A 20,428-nucleotide genomic window follows, 5' to 3' on the forward strand; every position below is an offset into this window, starting at 1 on the left:
AGGATTTTCAAACCCTTCTCTCCACCGTCGTGTTGTGTTATTTGCCAAAGCAGAGCGGTCATGATGCCAATGGCTCGAGAGTTGGCGGACCAGCTTCCAACCGGACTGCTCGTTGAGGGCTTTTGTTTAAAAGACGGGGCCGGTCGGTTTCTCGCAGCTTTGTAGGCAGTGCGTGCTTTGGGCCTGCAGTGCTCTCTGGACTGGGGTAATTGCGCGCGAACCCCTCGCGCAAAGGCGCTGCAGACTTTGTATACTCCCGCGCCACATTCCAGGGAGGAGGTTCTCGCCCTCCCCGATGAAAACAAGCAGCCGATCGCATTCATTGGAACGGGCCAGGCTGCTTGGTGAACATGGAAACACGCAGGCCGGGTATTCTGGGACCTCTTGCGTTTACGCTGTGCGCCCTGACAGTGAATGGTAGAAGTTTAGCGTCTTACGCGCGCTGTCTCATTGTAATTGCTCAATTAAAAAAAAAAAGTTAAGAAAGCAATAACAAAGAAATGTCCGCTCCGGCGGAAGACTGTGCAGCTCTACGTGCGTAAACGAGGCGGCGGTTGCTTTTCTGTTAACTTATAGTGTAGGGAGTTTAACGAATATCGTCCCCGAGGGCTCTGCGTACCGATAAGAGGCCCAACTCCATTGTGCGCCTTTCGAATTTTTGTGCTCTCTTTGCGGCTGGCGATAGCCCCTCCAAACTTTGGGTTCACTAATTTCTGAGATCGCACAATAATGGAGGACACCCCTCAAAGTGCTGTGGGAACGCGATGTGTGCAGCTGCGCGGCGCAAGAGCGGTTCCTTTTTTTATTTCATGGATTTCGATCCCGTGTCATTTAGGACGCGCGCGTAGATTTTGCCCGCGTTGCCGCAACGCTGAAGTGCCCAATCCGTGCTATACATATAGGCATGTGTAGCTCGCTTAAGAGCACGAACAGCATATTTCGGTGGTGCCTCGGCAATTTTACTTTCATAGTCGAGGCGTTTAAGAGGGGATGCTTAAATTGTGCGAATTACGTTGACAACTGTGTCTTACGCAGCAGCAGTGCAAATAGTTCTGCCGGATAGAACTAAAGCATGTATCACCACAACAATGTGCCCTTTGTCTGTTGGTAATCTAGGGTGACCTTTTTTGTGTAAGCAGTGAAATATCGGGGGAAATGCTATACGCGGAGGGCCAATGTATTTTGCTCCGCATATTATAGGGACGGAGCCAGAGCACTGTATAGGTAGTATTAGAGACGATTAGAAGGGAAAAGAAGGGGGGGGGGGGGGGGGAGTGTTTTTAAGATGCCAGTGATTTGTTTCTGTTCTTTGGGGGGACAAAAATTTGTGTATACCTACATCGAACCCTCGCCTCTGCGCTCCGGCCGCTCCTCATCGGACGGGTATCTGGCAATTCGTCTTTCCCTCATGACGTCTGGCCACACTGATCATTGCTGTAGCACTCACTCACTCCAACTCCGCATTTGCAACGTTTATTTTTTCCGTAATTAAATAACTGTCCGTGAGCTTGAATAATATATGACCGATTGCTTAGTTGTGTACCAGCTGATTCCTGCTTGCCGAAGTGGCGAGTTTTGGCAAAAGACGTCTTTACGTGTGCCGTATTAGTGTCCTTGCAATCTTGCTTGCGCCTCTGTCGAAGCAGGCGTGATAGCGTTACATAGCTGTGTGCCAGCTGCACGTCTCCTAGTGGCTGCTCCACGGATGCTTAGGTGGCACCTGGTAGTGGCGGTAATGGTAAGGGCACTAACGCTGAAACGCAACAGGTACGTTAAGTGGCGCGACGATTTGTTTCGGTGTCGCTGCTTCCCAGCGGGCGCCGTGGAATACGGGCCTCTGTTTATACGAAGTCGTTTTATTATTCTTTTAAAACTTGTATTGCAGTAATAATAATAAAAAATGTCACAGTTTCGCCCTAAGGGCGAAGCAATGAATGCGATAGCAACACAGCAATGTCATACGAAGTAAGGTGAGCGGCTTTGGTAGCAACAACACGCAGAACTGTTGTCGACGCCATCGGCGTTTTGCCCGCGTTAGCTCAAAATGCGTGCGGCGTTGGTGACTGTTGCTGGAGCCTCTGATATAAATAGGCACTTGGTGCCGCAGCTAAACGTCGCCTCTCTTCCCTCCCCCTCCCCCACGGCCTCTCGCGCGTCCGAAGAAGGCGCGTTTGCTCTACATATATGGTGATTGTAAAGGAGAAAAGAGACGCCTACTTCTGCAGCCCTTAAGCGAGCACGGCGCAGAACGCGCGTTTGTTCTCCGCCGTGCGTTCACTCCCCGTGAAAGACGCGCCCCTCGCGCCCTTTCACTCGCACATACAGCGTTCGGCGCGCGGCGACGATTTCATCTCCAAATGACGTCATACGGAACCTCACGGCGACGGCGACGGCGACGCCGACGGCAGAAATCTGCTTTTGAGTGTCCATATAATTGCTATCGCAATAATAATAATAATAATAATAATAATAATAATAATAATAATAATGCACTATTAACTCCGAATAAACTTCATTCACTCGAATGTCTAAATTATCTACAGCGAGTTCGGTGTGCACGGGAGCGGTCATGTCCTTGCCCCGTGCCGACATACGAGAACGCGAGCACAGCCATTCGGGCTGTGTGTACCGCCTCATCCTTCCCAGCGCCTATGTTCACTTGAGAGTGTTTGTGCCCATTTCGCGTCGGTCCGTGACATTAGTAAACGCGCTTTATACGCTGCTTTCTTTTGTCTCGAGCGTAGGCCGCCGTCAAGTCGGGAAGTAATCGCACGGCCGGGCCTTGGCCCGTCGCTGCCCGTCGCGAACATCCCGGCAGGGCTGTTCTCCATAAATGATTTAAGGTAACGATCGTCCGTTTTGTTTTGTTTCGCTGCATTTCGGTGTATTAGCGCTCGCGAAAACGTGTGTTTAATAATTTCGCGCGAGTTTCGCGTCGCTGGGCAGCTATATTGCTCTCCCGTTGACACCTCGTCGCGTGCTGCCCCAAGGCCAGGGCAGATGTAGTTTGCGACCCTCGTTACATATTGGATCTCTTGGGGTGGGGGGTGTCAATCAAGGAGTAGAACTTTGAGAGCGTTTCCTTGGCCGTTTATGGCCGTGGTTGACGCTGAGTAAACTGCGTGATCGTGCAGCGCCTTTTGCGAGCAGGTCGAATTCGTTAGGCCAGCGTTTCCGCAAGACGGTGTGCCAAAGTGATGATGGCCCGGCCGAATCGTATAAGAACATTGGATGCTTTGCCAACGTCAATCAAGTCATTCTGGAATGAATTTCTAGAATGACACCCGTTTGGAGATATGCGTCGTCAAACTCGCCGTCAAGATGCACTGTTGTTACACTTTTTTAACAAAACGCTCTTTTATTAACTGAAGCACAAAAGTAACTGCAACGCCCGTCTGCTTCGTCCCACAATTTGTGAAATAATATCTCCAAACTGGTGTCATCCTGGAGATTCATTTCAAGTGGATACGTCTTGCAAACTCGGCGACAATTCGTAAATTGCAATATTTGTCGTGAAGTAATTAAGAAGTTAATTTGTGTATTTTTGTTAATTAGTTGAATATGTGTTTTGAATAATCTAGCTCAAGGACAAGAATTTCCTATCTGATAAAGGCGATCTTTAAAAATTCCGGGAAACGTAAAAATGATGCGCGTTCGCTCACACTAATGATCTTTTCCCCGACGGGAAGTAATCGTCGCTGAGTTGTTCACTTGACGAGTAATTCGTGTCGTGTAACGTTTGCTTATCGCTAACGCTGGATCGGGGGCCGAGTTCGGAAATATTTTCGTTGCTAAACGCTATTTGCTGTTGGCCGACTGCCTTTAATAATATGGCCACCGTCATGATTGGCTAGCATCTGCTCTTACCAACAGTTAGAGCGTAATAACGTTGTTGTGAATACGGGTCCTTGTTTTTGACGTGACCTTTTATGCCTATGCGGGCTCGGTGACATGCGCGGACTTATCGTAGTTGACTCGAGCTGACAACAATTGAAGTGACAACTTGTAGGATATATAGTGCGTGTGCCCTACTTCGAAATAATGCACTTTAGTGGAATGGCGGTTGTCTAGCCTAAATATTACTGAACCTAAGTGAATCACCACCACCAGCATGTATTTCTCTCTGTCGGGGCTGTGCAGTACTTTTCTGGATTGTTAATAACATACTGTATATAGTATCGCACCAAACAGAACAGTGCGTAAGTGTATGTACACTCTTAACTAGAGAGGTGACCGCCTGACACAACAAGGTCACACTCTGTACAAGACGATAACAACTCTGAGTTGCCTTCCCCGTTTTTTTTTTCTTTTTTTAAATTATGATTGTTATCTGGGCTCCGCTTTACACTAGTGCGATACTGAGCACTATCGCCTGTGTCTTGGTTTAAATCTGGAGCCGTTGTAGTTAAGATTTGTTAAACTAGAAATTGGTGAGAGGCGGACGCATCGATATAAAATATTTAGGTCAAAAAGGGCGTTTCTTGACAAGGCTACTATATATGCCAGTTTTATCCTGCTGTTGCGGGCGGGGTAGTTGGTAATCCGTCTGGCTAAACTTTGCGGCGATTTTGTGCGATCGCCTTTCTCGTTACTCGCTGATGTGATTACAGAGGAAGCTTTAAAACTGGAATGCTGTTTGTGTGCACTTATATCGCGGGGCTCCCAGTTCACGCGGACAAACGCGTTCCGATACAAGAGCTTGGAGGACGCACGCACATCATCTGGCACGTCACATCGCACACAGAGAGGGAAGCTGCTTCGCAGTATGCCGCAGCCGTGCCCCGACCGAGGTTTGCCCTTTTTTGTTGATCTTCATTGGTAGCCGTGTCGCCACGTGTAGGTGTCAAAAAGAATTCGATTATGGCAAATTTCCTGCTTGACGCGTGTATCTCTCACCATCGCTTTATTTCCACCTTCGACTTCGGGAGAATGAACGCATCGGACGGATTGATTGGGGGGGGGGGGGGGGGGGGGGGGTTGTGCTTACTATATGTATGTGTGCCCTGCAGGGGTAGGGCGTACGACGCATGCGGACGCATGCCTTTAAGGCCTGTACACGGTCGAGCCGCACATCGCCGCAAGCCGCACCGCATGCTGGCGGTTCCGTGACAGCGGGCGGTTGGAGCAACCGGGCACAAAATTCGATTCACGCTGGGACCGGCGCGAGCGGTGCCGTACGCATGCGCCCTCTGGCTGGCAAAACAGATAACCAGCGACTGGCAACATGCAACAGCGCGGTCGCAGCGTTTGTGTGCTGGCGACCAGCAAAATTTCGGCCCGAGCCAGGATTTTGTTATTACGTTTGTTTTCTTATTAGGTAATTTTCTGATTAGTGAGCTCGAGCGGTTCGCATGTGCCGGCATCCGCACTCCGATTTGGGGACGCGACGTATGTTAAGAGCCCGCAACCGAGAGGCGGGGCAAAGATGTTCTAAGTCGGCAACTATCGTCAACAGCAGACGACACTGGCATATTTTTGTCGGCGTGGGTTCAAGCTTCCGCGTCACGGCGAAAACGCAAAACTCTTGCACTGTCATACTCTGTTGACTGCATGTGTTGTGTTGGCGCGCTGAGCCACCTCTCGAACACTATGCAGTGATCTTACCTGCGCCTTTTTTTTTTTTTTTCGTTTTCCTCTTCTTTTTTTTTTTTAAATCATTGCTACCGCATACTGTTGTAACAACATACATCGCTATGTACTCGGTTGTGTGCGGCGTGACGGCGCATTTTTTGTAGATGTGCTAGCGAAAGCTTGCAAGACCGCGCGTGCGTTTTTAAGCCAATGAACAAGGGATTTGTCACAGCAACAGCGTAGCACGCTGTAGCGCCGCAGCGTTATACAGGGTGTTCATTTATAAGTTCTAGAATTTTTTTAGAAATCCTCTGTGGCAGGTAGCATAATTCTGATCGTTGAGCTGGGTTATTCGATGAGGCGGACATCAGTAACACGAGAAATCCCATATTGAACTAATTAAAAAATGACTAATCAACTTCTTAGTTAATTATTGTACAGCGCATATTGTGATTTACGAATTGGAGCCGGTGAGCTTGGCAGGCGTATCCACTTGGGATGAATTTCCAGAATGACGCCAGTTTGGAGATATGTGCCATCAAACTCGCCCTAAAAATGCACTGTTGTTCCACTTACTTTTTTACCAAAATGCTGTTTTATACATTGAAGCACTAAAGTAACTGGAATGCCCATGTATTTCGTCCCACACTTTGGAAAATAATATCTCAAAGCTGGCGTCATCCTGGAAATTCATTTCAAGTGGATGCGTCTTGCAAGCTCACCTTGCAAGCTTTTTGTTACTTGAATAAGTGTTTCGATTTTTTGTGCTACTAATGTCCACCTCATCGAATAACCCAGCTCAACGATAAGAATTATGCTACCTGCCACAGGCGATTTTTAAAAATTCCGTAACACTTTAAAATGAACGCCCTGTATATTAACATACTCATATCTATTATCGCGGAATACAGCTGTGTAGATCGACAAGTCACTTCTCATCATCACCGAGCACGCGAGTGAATATTCAACTACGGCTTGTTGATTTACTTACGTTTTTTTTAGTAGCTGCCAAGTTAAAAGTGAGCGTACAATTGATTACATGATGGAATATGACCGTGTCACACAGCACTCGTGTTTGTTCGTTCTGTGTTATGTCGTTGTTCCATTGATGAAAAAAGCCGGCGAAGCAGTGCCCCCGGACCCGACCAGAATCTTCGAGGTCAGGCCCTAGAGACGCTTCTAGACCCCTTCAATGACTTTTGGACATCACGCAAGCTATCACAAGAATGAAAAACAGCTGGAGTACGCTTTATCCCCAAACCGGGCAAGTCCCCGCACATTGACAACCTGTGGCTGATATCCCTCACATCATGCATAAGCATAATCATGAAAAGGATAGTACTCAAATGCCTCCAACAACACCTGGACGAAACCCAGCAAATACCAGACCCCATGTTTGGCTTTATACGACATCTTGAGACCCAGGACGTGCTAATGCAATTGAAGAAGGAGATTGTCATCCCTGCCACACACCACGGGCCATTCTCGCGCTAGACCTGAAGGGGGCATTTGACAACGTGGCACACGAGGCGATATTTCGAAATCTCAACAACACAGGCTCAACAACACAGTGGCGTATTTAAGCCACTGAAAAGTAAGGATGGATGTTCAGCCTTGCTGGTGTGGCATTTCATAGGTTGTAACCCACCATATTTTTAACCAAGCAATAAGGAAATTATATGGTCATGCCGTACCATCAGTACAACTGAAGTGTTGCTTCCCCAAGGAGTCTCACTGCCACCTTCCCCATTTTGCGAACACTTTGTAAATACAAACTAGCACATGGTATGTAGTCACATTATATGCTGTCTGTATGCTTGGTGAAGTGCACCAAGCATTTTCTCACCCTTAAAACCTGGGCTAATGCTGTCTTTTTTTTAATAATAATTATGCAATAACCTTACTTAATACATTGCTGTGAGAACAATAGTTGGCTTAACAGTAGCACTGCACACATAACCTCATACCACATTGCAGACATACTCTATAGAGGCTGGCCACAATCAGCGTAACTGAAAGCCAGCTGAACAGGGTGCGAGTTCATGTGTATCAAATAAATGTCTGTTCCATTGAGAGGTTATATATCTGTCTGTGATATAATTATCAATTCAGAATACATATGGCAGAAGAACAATACACAAGACAACACATTCAAGTTCCCTGTGAGAAGCTGCTTTTTGCCACTATTACATGCAGCAAAAAGAGACTTCATTAAGCACCACTATGGCTTGCGTGCCTCTTTGTGCATTGTACAAGAAGTAAAGGTGGGCGAATGTAAACGTTTTCAAATACGAATTGAATAAAATATTATTTATCAAATATTCAATAGTCATACGACAACACACGTACCTGTAGTAACAATATTTATTTTCATATAAAAAAATTGGGTACCACACCTTAACTAGTGCAAAAAGAGAGCTAAATATTGGGCACAAAGGATAAGTTTTAAATGCAAGACTACTGATTGTTACGTAAAAAAATCGACATAAACAGTCTATCAACAACTTTAGAGCCTGGCTGCAAAGAAGCTTTTCAAGAAAGAATGGCCTCTGAATGGCTAGCTTTAAAAAACGTGCAATATATTGTTCCCAAGAAAACATCAAAGTTGTAGAAAAAAAAAGAATAGCCGATGAAGGACCTACATGTTGTAGACATATGTAAAACTACTCGTTGCAAGGAAAACAGCACAGACTTGTAGCATAAAAGATCAGTCTGCTAGATCAAGAAATGTGTGGTCACCTTTCGCATGAAAAAAAAGCCTATGGGAAAGTTTTCTTGCCAATATGACTGAAAGATACTTTCGTAAACGTGCTTGCCTTTGGGAGGCTACATACACTTGTTCACATGCAAGTACCTGTCGCGTATTCATTGTTAAAGAAGTTCAATTAATATAATGACACGAGAGCCTCCTCTGATTAGGAAAAAATAATAGTTGTGTGGTCATATATAGATAACATTTAGAATGTCAAGGTACCCTTTTCCATATTATGCAAGTACTCATGAAAGACAAGACTGCAAGAAACAGCATAAAACTAATGCAAAATCTATAACTGATTATGTCAATGAGATTTCCATTTCATGTGGCAAAGTATTTCACACGGCAGATAGGATGTGACATCTGTGATTCAGAGATACGTCATTGTATCGGGGCACAAGTATTGTACAACTGATAATTTTTGGAATAAAGAAATAACAAGCATTGATTCCCGGTATGTCACCATGCCACTTGTATCTTAAAAAGGACTATAACTTATATGTCAAGCTTGCACCATTATGTTTATGTGACCATACATGTGTACCCCATCTGTAATGAACCATTGCTTTAAGTTATGACCACTGTCATGTCATTCCCGTACATTAATTGTGGTTTTGCACAATACACCTAGAAAACTTTTGAGCGGCATTGCAGTACTTTTTCTTGTATGTGCACACTGGCTTTCTGTCACAACACCCACTTCCCATCCATGATAAATGCTGCAGTCAAGCAAAATAGAGTTTCAGACTAAGGTACCTAAACTGCTTTCATTCCAGAAAACCCCAAACAAGGTTTAGATTCTTGAGGACACAAGTTACTTGCGTCCTTTGATGTAAGGCTGTTTTCTGCATGCAATGAATGTTAAGATTTCTGCTGTGCAAATCAATGTTAACCTGATAAAAGGGATGGCAAGCCAAAACTTGCATTCGTGATACTAGTTACTACTGGGGCCAGATTAACCTATGGGCTAAGGGGGCTGCAGCTCCAGGCTAGGGGGCCCTGTGAGAAAAATATTTCCTTGAATTAAACTTTATTTCTTGCGTTCAATACAGAGTAAAACATAATGTGAACAAATACATTGGGATCCCTAGCTCGAGGCCAGTTGCAAACCATAAAAAATGTAGAGGATGCAAAGCAATTAATTTAGCACAGACACATGTACTTAAACTCAGCAACAATATGCACTTTACATTAGAAGTAGAGAATACAATACAAAGAATCTTCAAAATGCAAACGGTATCATTGAACATTTACAAGGAAAATGCACCAGAAAAAAGAAAAAGGAAGCGTTGAATGTATTAATAAACATACGAAAGAAGATCACGAAAATGCTGTTTTAATTATCTCTGAAAATTAGCTGCATTTCTAACTTTCGTGGGCTGAACGTTCCTCTCGACTACTCCAACACTTCAAATTCTCTGTTTACCACACACATTACAAGCCTTTGGAACCAGAAAATTTTGTTTTAGTGCACTGCGTGCACAGCGTCCTGATTCGGTAAAGTTGGTAGCAGAGAGTGGGTAGTCAGTAACGATGCTACTATTAACCATTACAAGAGTTTAAAAATTTAGTAATGAAGTAAACGGTAAAATGTGTACGTGTTGAAAGAGCGGTGTCGTGTTAGCATTGTATTGTGAGGAAGTCATAAAGTGGGCAGCCCTCTTTTGAAGTTTTATAAATGGCTCAATGTATGAATGGCCGAGAGATGTAACACAGTACCACAGATGGCTGTGGAACAAGCTGAAATAAATTTCTCGAAGGGTTTCTGTATCAAAACAATTTCGGCTCTTGAGCAGAATATAACAAGCCTTGCCGAGATTTTTGCAAAGCTTGTCAATGTGAGGTTTACTTAGAAACAACTCATCTAATTAGTACAACCCCTTGATGGGCCCCTCAGAAATTTAAGAGGACCGTTCACCAGGGCCCTGTGGAAAATTTTAGTTATACTATAAAAGTTGTAAAGTGTCCTCCAAGGAGTATTCTACCACAAGAATTTTTTAAAACAGCATAGTAGCAGCCGAAATAGAAGCAAAGAATCTGTAGTACAAGAATGTGACCTGCTCTTCGTGCACAGAGGCATTCTTTCTTTGCCCAACCAGCAATGCAAAGGACCTTTCTCTCTTGCCTACTCCCATATAAGAAATGAGGGTTCACCTCCTCTCTTTTTTTTTTGCAAAACACCTAATGCACCTTTCATTTTTTTTATTTAGATCACGACAACAACATAATACATCCATGTTACATTTACAAGTCGAACTGCAATGAGTTTGTTGACATGATGGCAGATAATTAATGTAAGGAGATGGATCGTTGCGAAGGTGCATGAAGCTAAACATTGTTCCCTCGTCAATTCCACGCCTTACGTTTCTCATGTTGCCTAGCTTTCTGTTTTCCTTTGGTGCAGGCTAAATGGTGACGTTCACAAAAGATTTACAGATGTTAGGCCCTTCTCGCATGCTCGTCTTGTACGATGAATTACTGTGGCGGTTAGCACTGGTAACATCAGTAGCCACCCTAACCGTGATTACGCAGCAACATGGCATCGCCCATGCAGCCCAGACCACCCGCTTCAATCTCAATTTGCCCTTTTACTAGCTGTATGCCCTGAAAGCAATAAATAAATGGTAAAATCCATCACTGCGTAGTCTCATCTCATGCTGAGGACAAAGCATTAGGTATTTCTTGTTCTTATTGAGATCAGCTGTTTGTTTTGACACTGCTAGGACTACACAGGCAGTAAAAGTGGTTCGGTTTCTATTTAGCAGGTGGCACCACAGCAGTAGCAATGGTGATGCATTGACGATGCAGAACGCTACGAATGCGTCATTGTTCACTGCATCATTAATTCCTACTCTGCTCTAGTACGGTATGTGATGACAGTGGTGAGCAAACGTCAAACACACGCTGAGCAGATGGCACGGTGCATGTGAACATTTATCAGGGTGTTCACTTTTACTAAAACTGGCTCAGGAGGCTGTATTGAACTGCTCAGATAGCGTGTCGATGAAGCGAAGCCCAACAGTAGCATTCATGGAAACGCAGCCTTTAGTTACAACGTAGGAACATTTGTTGCGTCACTGCTCCAACAGTGGCTGATGTATCGAAAGGATGGCAAGCAGACGCTGAGCAGCTGACGCAGCATGGATGAACACATCTTGAGGGGAATTCAGCCTTCCTATTGGCTAAGAAGCCCTGCCGCTGCCCCAGTGCTGCAAGGAACTACTGAGATGGAGTATAACTGGCAAAGCACATTGTTCAGCATGAAAGGTTGGGCAGTGGCAGAGAAGGTGCGTTGCAGTGTCGTCACATCCGCAAAAAATAGCAAGCAGCACATTTGCATTGTTTACATTACAGCACATGACACCTAGCACAAAATTAATAATTGCAATACGTGGAGCAGTGATATAACTTTTAAGCTGTTCCCTAGCCTCCCCTCTTCGTAAAGAGTAAAATGTGCAGTGACAACACTGGAAACAAACAACACGTGTACAAAGCAAGGAAAGCTGGTTTGATACAAAACCCATACTGAGATGCAAAGAGCACAAACGACCAGCAGTGCTTCTGCACTGTTTACTTCAGAGCACATGCATAAAAAGCACCCTAAAGAGCTTGTAGTGTGTGTCCAACTCAGCAGCTGCTTAGCTACAAGAAAGTTCGGCCAAGGAGAAGGAGGTTTCATTATTTTTCAATGTATGTGTACAAGTACGGTTTGTTTCCGCCTGCTTGAATTTTGGTTTTGGCATCCTTGAATTTTGGGTCTAATGTTCTGTACAAACCGTTCTGTATGCACGGTTCACTTCAGAGCATATGCATATCGCATAAAACGAATACTTATACGCCTAGCACCACTGCGACACATTGCACGTATACATAACAGTACCCTTCACCTCGTACAGTAAGAACCCCAGCACTCAAACGCTCTGTACGTGTTCGCGGTCACCAAGGCGCATCGCAGCCCCCAAAACAGCTCACATGAAGCAAGGCACAAACAGCACATTACGAATGGCTGCGATGACGCGACAATAAAGCTAATCGCTACAGGTCATATGGTCACTTCTTAAACACAAACCAGCACTGCACAATGCACATACACGTATGAGCTTCGCCGCGATGAAGCGCGCACACACAACACCTAGGTACACCATACGCTGAGATGGGCGACCGCACTATTTTCGTTCTGGCGCGTACTGAATGCATGTGTCATGCTTAGAATGCGCGTATATGTGATGGCCTTCGCGTTTGTACTGCTGGTACTACACAAGCGAAATACGGCCCAACACACACGAAATCGCCGGTTTCATTGCTTCCGACGCTCGCGTAAACACAACACATTTCCATCTGTTGCCGTTGACGATCGCACGCGCTGAAGAGGTCAGGCAGGGTACATCGGATTGCTGCGTTCGACGATTATCTCCGCGAGTGCTCGATAAATCTTGCAATGATCCTACAAAAACACGAAAACGACAAAAAAAACAAACTGCCACAGCAGCCTAGGCGCCTAGGCCTCGCGCTTCGCTTCGCTTCGAACCAGCGCCATGTTTGTGCGGTCACCGCATACATGCTGCATACTGGAAAAAGTTCACGACCGCCTCTCGTGACGTCAGAGCGGCCATTTTAAGCGGACCGCGCGAGGGCGGTGCGGCTTGCGGCGATGTGCGGCTCGAGCGTGTACAGGCCCTTACCGCTGGCGACCGGCTGTCCGCCGTCCAGGCGACGGTCGCAAGATGGATGAGGATGGTCTCGGCGCTCGAGGTGGAAGGAGAGGGAGGGGGGGGGGGGGGCAGCGACGGCCGACGCCGTGGCGCGCCGGCACGGTGGTCGCGACCGACGTCCTCCTCCCGGCTGGGACCACCCGACCCGAAGAAGGATGACGGCCACTGCTCCCCACCACCATGCACTGCCGCCGCCACCCCCACTTGCGCGCACTCCTCGGGGAGCCTCGAGGCCATGTGTGCACGATTGTTACCAGTTGCGCTGCTCGGGGCGTGCACGGCGTCGGCGCTAAGGCCGCTGCTGAGCTGCCGTCTTGCGCCGGTGTCGTGCTATAACGCCGTTTGCGGAGGGCTCGAAGCGGGGCTTTAGTAGAGAGCGGCGAGAATTTGACGCGAGTGGAAGGAGCGTAATCCAGAGACCGCGTGGACGCGGAAGCGAATCTCTTCTTGCATTTACAGGGCTGCGCTTGCGCGTGTCTACAGAAACACAGTTTGTATGTATGTATCCGTACAGCTCTCCAATAGTTTAGAAACATCACGGGAGCGTCGACCGGCGCGACCAGTGGCCAGCGCCGTGTCTCCGAGCGCACCTGAGAAAGTAGAGGGTAGGCGCCCGAATAGGCGACAGAGGGTGGGAAGCAGATCTGTGTTTGGATGTGCACTGAAAGAAATGGCGGGACGGGACGGAGGAAACACTATGTATAGGCAATCCGCGGTGAACCCTGTTGCGAATGGCGATTGTGCGCGGGTCCATCGAATGTTCCATGTATGGTGCCGTGCCAGGTGCCGAGAGGAGGAGTTATCCAGGGAGATTAGAAAATTGTTTTATATACACTGTACATGGTATATTACAAGATGGGCTCCATGATATTGGAGCCGTCTACATGCTAACATCTTTGCATGTGGTAGCGCTTACATCTCCGAGCGTTCTCCATGGTCGAGCGTGCTCTACATCGTCAAGCGTGCTCTACATGGTCAAGCCTCAAGCGTCTCCACAACACTCAAGTCCCCTGTTTTATCCCTTCCGTTTCCCTCTTTCACTCGACGAGGGAATCCACTTTAGTTCTTTTAGCCAATGACAGTCTTTGATCAGGTGGCCATATCCCGCACGTGTTGTGTCGTTGTTTCCCGCCGGGCTCCGCCTCCAATCTTGCTAGGTCGCCCCCGAACACAGGCAGCGGTTGACACCTTGGGAACCGAACGTTGATGTCGTTCCCCCGGGATTGCCAGACACGGGCCCCTTTCAAGATTCGCCTCTCCATAGCGGTCAGTTCGCGGAACCAGGTAGGGCGGTGGCTGTCTCGAAAGGCAGCAGTCGGCGTAGCGTCGTCGTGGTTCGGGTGGCGCTGGTAATTCACGGGACCGCACCAAGGGGCGACGCTGCCGTTTAGCCACGCATGAGTAGCCCGGAGACCAACTGCTAATCCCTCAGTCCCAGGTGACAATTCTCGGCCGCGAGAAAGGGGCGTCAGGTTGGCGCGTCTGAGTCGGCGCCGGCCTCCTGTGTCCCGAAGGACCGCCAGACACAACAGCACCCCCGCCGCCAGATGATGCATCGGGAGGTCGAGTTGTTCCATGCAGCTCGGCCGGTTTGATGCCTGTTTCGCTCAAAGCCATGGGGCCGCTGCTTCCAGGAATGATGATCTTCCCGCCAAAGGCCTCTTCATAGGTGGGCTCTGACTGGGCTGCAGAAATGCAAGATGACAAGCTCCAAGGAGCGACCTTTGTCAGCCACACACAATGCTGCAAGCGCCACTGCAAGCCACTCTCATCGCCAGACTTCACCAATTCCAAAAATCTGACAACCCCCTATCTAAAGAAAACCCTGAAACACAAGGTGCTCGTTGATCCGGACAAGTACTAAAAAACTTCCGATGATGTGTCTTCGGAAACAGACACCATCTGGTTTAATGTAATGAAGCTAAGTAATTATGAATTAGAGCTTCCACATATCAGGAAGGCGAAGGGAGAACTGGCCTTCACTCATTCACATTCTGTAACACTTAGCACAAAAGAGCTACATAATCCTTACCTAATACCGAAATTGCCAACAGATGGGCAAACTATTTACGACTTATTACAAACTCGTGCAAAAGCGGAGCTTATTAACTTGCGCAACTTGCGCGTGACATGCCAAACGATATGCAACTGACATTCTGCATTTTACTTTTATAGCTGTCGTCGCGTAAACACTCCCCTTTAAATCGTGGGTCTAACCTGAGCCGAAAAGGTTAACAACATACCAAAAAAACTGCGGCATTCTTTACGCCTGCCAAACTATCAAAACTCAACTAATCTCGGGCAGACAGAAAACAAAAGAAGAAAAAAATCCTACCCGTCTTCCTGTTTTCTCTATTTTCGGGCCGCAAACGCACCCCTATCTTTCAAACGCACTCGAGGGGGTCGCGCATTCCGGGGATTTCGCAAGGTGTCGTCGCGAAGAAGGCAAAACCCACTAATTTGCCTGACACACCTTGTAGCTGCGACTTTCGAACAGCCGCTTCTAAGTACTGGGAGGGCGATACACTGACAGACCCGGGCGCGCACTTTCCAGTTATCTGCTCGGCAGACTCTTTTCTTTCCCCCTGCGAGTGATCGGCCATTGTAACAGCCTACAGGACGCTTCCCTTTGTCCCTCTGCTTACGATGGGCTGTACTCGATGTGCTTAGGCGACTGTTACCACGCCTGGATCTTCGCGAAACCCTCTTTTTCGCGACGTGCGTCACGCCGATCCCTGATCTCAGCAAACGTCTAAGCTTAGGATTTGCCCTCCTTCGCTTTTTCACAGTCTCTGGCTGGGACTTCACCTTTGCGCATTTACCGCTGTCGCAGTGGCGCTTCGCAAGTTTGATTCTGAGCGCCTCAACCGCGTCCGCCTTTCTCGCTTTGCGCTTACGTCTTTTCTTCAGCACTTGATCTGACCTATTCGAAAAATAGGCGACTTTCTCCGGCAGGCTAGCTGAAGTTGCCGCCTCCGTACACACTTGGCCTAAAGGGCCTTCGGTTTCTGAAGCGGGAAAACCGCTGCTCTCTTCAGTAACTGTCTTCCCTTCGCATTCGGCTACTGACACGTATGGTTCGTTACCGCTAGCAGCTGCCTCGGGAATCGTCCCATGGTCCTCTGACCGCTGCTCAATAGGGAACACGCCTATGAGTCTCCGAGTCTCTTTACGTGCTTCTGACTTTGGAGCTGCTTCACTGGAGAAAGATCCTCCTCGTTCCTTCAGCATTTGCTCCGACCTATTAGAAAATAAATAGGGGAAGTTATCTGGCAGGCTGGCCGAAATTGCCGCCTCCGTACTCAGTTGGCCGAAAGGTCCTTCGATCACCACCCTCGCTATTGGAAGGCAAACGCTTCGCTTTTCGGCCACTTGCCGAATCCAAGCGGACTCTCCTGTGAAATCGTCGGGAGATACACAGCTAGGGTGAGCTACATCCATCGTTGCCGCAGAGTCTCTCAATACTCTGTACACCCGACCATTCACTGAAAGCTCTCGTATATAAGGCCTCAACAGATGCAGGTTCTTATCGGAGTCCTGAATTGTGGCAAATACCACCTGCTTCTCACAACTCCTGGCCATGTGGCCTTTTTCTCCACAGTTGTAACAGACAACTGTTTTCCGCGTCTCAAGTGCGCGCGCACTGTGAGCGGGCGCCCTCGTAGCTTGCTCTACTTTAGGTGCGTCATCATCTTTCTCTTGATGCGTGCCTGGGAATTTTGAAGTCTCCTGTTTAAAATTCCTACGGACAGACTTCCTACCCTCTGGCTTCCCAAAACTGAATCCCGCTCTGTCGCTTCTCTCTAGTCGTCGCGCCGTACTGCGGAAACTTCGGCGCGTGCAGTAATCCTCGGCGAGTTCTGCCGCTCTGTCTACGTCTGAATTTGTCATCCGATCTTGCACCCAAAGCCTTACTTCCTCGGGAATACCTCGATAAAACTGCTCGAGTGCCATGCACTGAATTACCTTGTCGTGATCGCCGTAGACCTGTGCGCCTTTAAGCCACTCCACTAAGTTGACTTTAATCTCGTAAGCAAAAGCCGGGTGAGATTCGTTTCCCTTCTTCGCGTACCTAAAGCGCTGGCGAAAAGCCTCTGCCGACAGGCGATATCTGCGCAACAATGCAGCCTTCACCTTGTCATACACTTCATAGTCCTCCTTACTCAGCCGTGCAATCACATCTGAAACTTCGCATGGTAAAAGTGTCAACAACTTCTGCGGCCAAACATCTTTACTGAAGCCTACTCTTTCACATGCCCTTTCAAAGTGTACGAGGTAAAGGGCGATGTCTTCGCCCGTTCTGAAGGGATGCAGAAGGTTTTTCATCTTGAACTCGGACCTACCCGTACCCATGCGACGACCATCGTTCTCAAGTTGTTTAAGCCTTATCTCATGCTCTCTTTCTTCGCGCTTTTCTCGTTCTACGCGCTCCCTTTCTCGCTCTTCACGCTCGCGCCTCTTGCACTCCTCTGCTTTTTGCATTCTTTCAACGATGGTTTCCCAAGCCTCGTCGGCTTCCTCGACCGTCACTTCTTCTGCCTTCATGACGTCGAGAACTGCCTCTTTCCTTTTTGCGGAGTCGGCCGAAATGCCTAACTCCTCGCAAATTAGAAGTAGGTCCTGCACTCTGAATTTCTCCATAGCGATCTAGTTTGCCTTCAAAATTCACCCTTCCTAAAATTCGCTATTTAAAGAAGGTGAATTTCCAGAACGGTGCCCGCCAGAAAACACACAGTTACTCTCCTAGCAACTACCTACTTGTACTAGAGAGTTCTGGCGACATGAAGAGCAAACACCGGCACTAAGCCCGTCCTTATCGCTACCACATAGGGAGATTGCAGAATTTCTCGCTTCGTGCTCTTTCCCAGCAAAACAATTTTCATGGCCTCACCGGCCTTCTCCCAACTCACTTCCTCATTCTGTAAAAGCTCCAATTGTTGACTTTTGCCTACCGCAGGGCCAACCAAAATGCCCATCGGCTCACAACTTTTGAGGAGTTCCTGGATTTCAAACTTATCCGTATTTACAGTGCACCCTGTGTTTCTTCCCCACTAGTAATTCAGCCCACGAGACACTTTATTCTTGGTCTATGCGACAAAATCACTAACAACATCAAACACCATTAACGACTTAGTCACCTGCGCTATTGAGTCTGGCGAAAAGAGAAGCAAACACGTAGCACTCACCACACCGATGTAGCCAACGCAGGCCGATCCCATAAGCTGCCAGCCACTGTTGCGAATGGCGATTGTGCGCGGGTCCATCGAATGTTCCATGTATGGTGCCGTGCCAGGTGCCGAGAGGAGGAGTTATCCAGGGAGATTAGAAAATTGTTTTATATACACTGTACATGGTATATTACAAGATGGGCTCCATGATATTGGAGCCGTCTACATGCTAACATCTTTGCATGTGGTAGCGCTTACATCTCCGAGCGTTCTCCATGGTCGAGCGTGCTCTACATCGTCAAGCGTGCTCTACATGGTCAAGCCTCAAGCGTCTCCACAACACTCAAGTCCCCTGTTTTATCCCTTCCGTTTCCCTCTTTCACTCGACGAGGGAATCCACTTTAGTTCTTTTAGCCAATGACAGTCTTTGATCAGGTGGCCATATCCCGCACGTGTTGTGTCGTTGTTTCCCGCCGGGCTCCGCCTCCAATCTTGCTAGGTCGCCCCCGAACACAGGCAGCGGTTGACACCTTGGGAACCGAACGTTGATGTCGTTCCCCCGGGATTGCCAGACACGGGCCCCTTTCAAGATTCGCCTCTCCATAGCGGTCAGTTCGCGGAACCAGGTAGGGCGGTGGCTGTCTCGAAAGGCAGCAGTCGGCGTAGCGTCGTCGTGGTTCGGGTGGCGCTGGTAATTCACGGGACCGCACCAAGGGGCGACGCTGCCGTTTAGCCACGCATGAGTAGCCCGGAGACCAACTGCTAATCCCTCAGTCCCAGGTGACAATTCTCGGCCGCGAGAAAGGGGCGTCAGGTTGGCGCGTCTGAGTCGGCGCCGGCCTCCTGTGTCCCGAAGGACCGCCAGACACAACAACCCGAATGAGTTGCTCCGTAACTGCGTTTCTGAACGGTGACAGTTGTAATATACGTTCTGCAAGTTACCGTTTTCCGAGGCGGATGAACAACGTCTGCGGCAGCACGCTGCGCTCTCTGCCAATATTGTTCAGACAATAATCCCAAACGGACTTATTTTGCGGGGATTGGACTCTGTATAAATTTGGTTGCGCTATATAGCAAAGTACGTGCACGCACGCACTGCTATGAGATCCCGTTAACACGGACAGTTTCTGACTAACAAACAAGGCTTGGTATATTTATGCTCTTCCCCCCACCCCCTTCTTTTCCTTTCTGTTTTTCCTGGGGATTCTTTTGTTTCTCCTGAGAAAACGGGGGTATGATTTGTATGACTATGGGTATGTCTTGTTGAATTGATACCACGTAATTTCTCGCCTCTTCCTTAAAGATAATAATTACCGTTTTTCTCTGTAGTAATATGAAGGCCTAGGTAGGTCGCTTCATTGCCACACGTATTCGAAAGTCTGTAAATACACTCTTTCGTCATCCTACATCAGTCCAGGCACCCTAGCTCTGTTGCACTTTTTACCCATTACGTATGTAAGATAATCAAAACCTAGTTTACTATTTTTCAGTAGTTTCTCTATGCCCGGAACATAAAGCGGGAGAATAATGGAGATGGAGGGCATCTTTGCTTCAGTCCTTGGCGAATTTCCACTAGATCTTTGCATTTCCGGCCTTCCCATATGATTTGTACTCATGCACCAAGATATATAAGTATGCAAATGCCGCGTAGCTGGACAGAACCAAGGTAATGTTGTTTGTCGTCGCTTGGAGATAATCAGATTATTTTTTTGCAATCCGCCTAAATAATAATTAGTCTTAATTAATCAACTTCTGAAATATTATAATTATATGAAGTGTGAATGAGAAAATTGTAGAGCAGCATGAAAAACTCCCGATACAGCTTTTTCTTGCTCAATACGTGCTACATCTGCAAGCGACGGCAAACAGCATTACCTTGGTTCTGTTCAGCTACGTACGTGGCATTTGTATATTTTTAAGTCTTGGTGCATAATAGTTACTTGTGCATCTGCCTCAGTAGTTCCGCAAAATCGTCATCTATGTCCTCGGGCTTGAGAATATTCCAAAGTTTCCTGTTACTTTGTCGTATATAAGCTCCATTAATATCTAGAAACTTTATCAATAAAGGTCTATTCTGAGCTGTTGAAATCTCTATGCCCTGAGTTAGTAGAAATATATCATTTAAGCGTCGGCCAGGTCTGAACCCACTTCGACAGCTTGATTTTATGACTTGCATTGCCACTGTATACATCACCGACGTTACTGTAACTAACGCCAACGAT

The 20,428-nt window shown here is 47.4% G+C and overlaps 1 protein-coding gene across 15 annotated transcripts in view; it reads left to right on the forward strand.

The window, feature by feature from the left end:
- The window catches only part of LOC119437638 (protein spitz-like), a 190,847-nt gene that overhangs the window by 123,031 nt on the left and 47,388 nt on the right, over positions 1-20,428 (forward strand). The gene's annotated exons all lie outside the window — the stretch shown is intronic.

The sequence above is a fragment of the Dermacentor silvarum genome, chromosome 1 (assembly GCF_013339745.2).
Source record: "Dermacentor silvarum isolate Dsil-2018 chromosome 1, BIME_Dsil_1.4, whole genome shotgun sequence".
Classification (NCBI taxonomy): Eukaryota; Metazoa; Arthropoda; class Arachnida; order Ixodida; family Ixodidae; genus Dermacentor; species Dermacentor silvarum.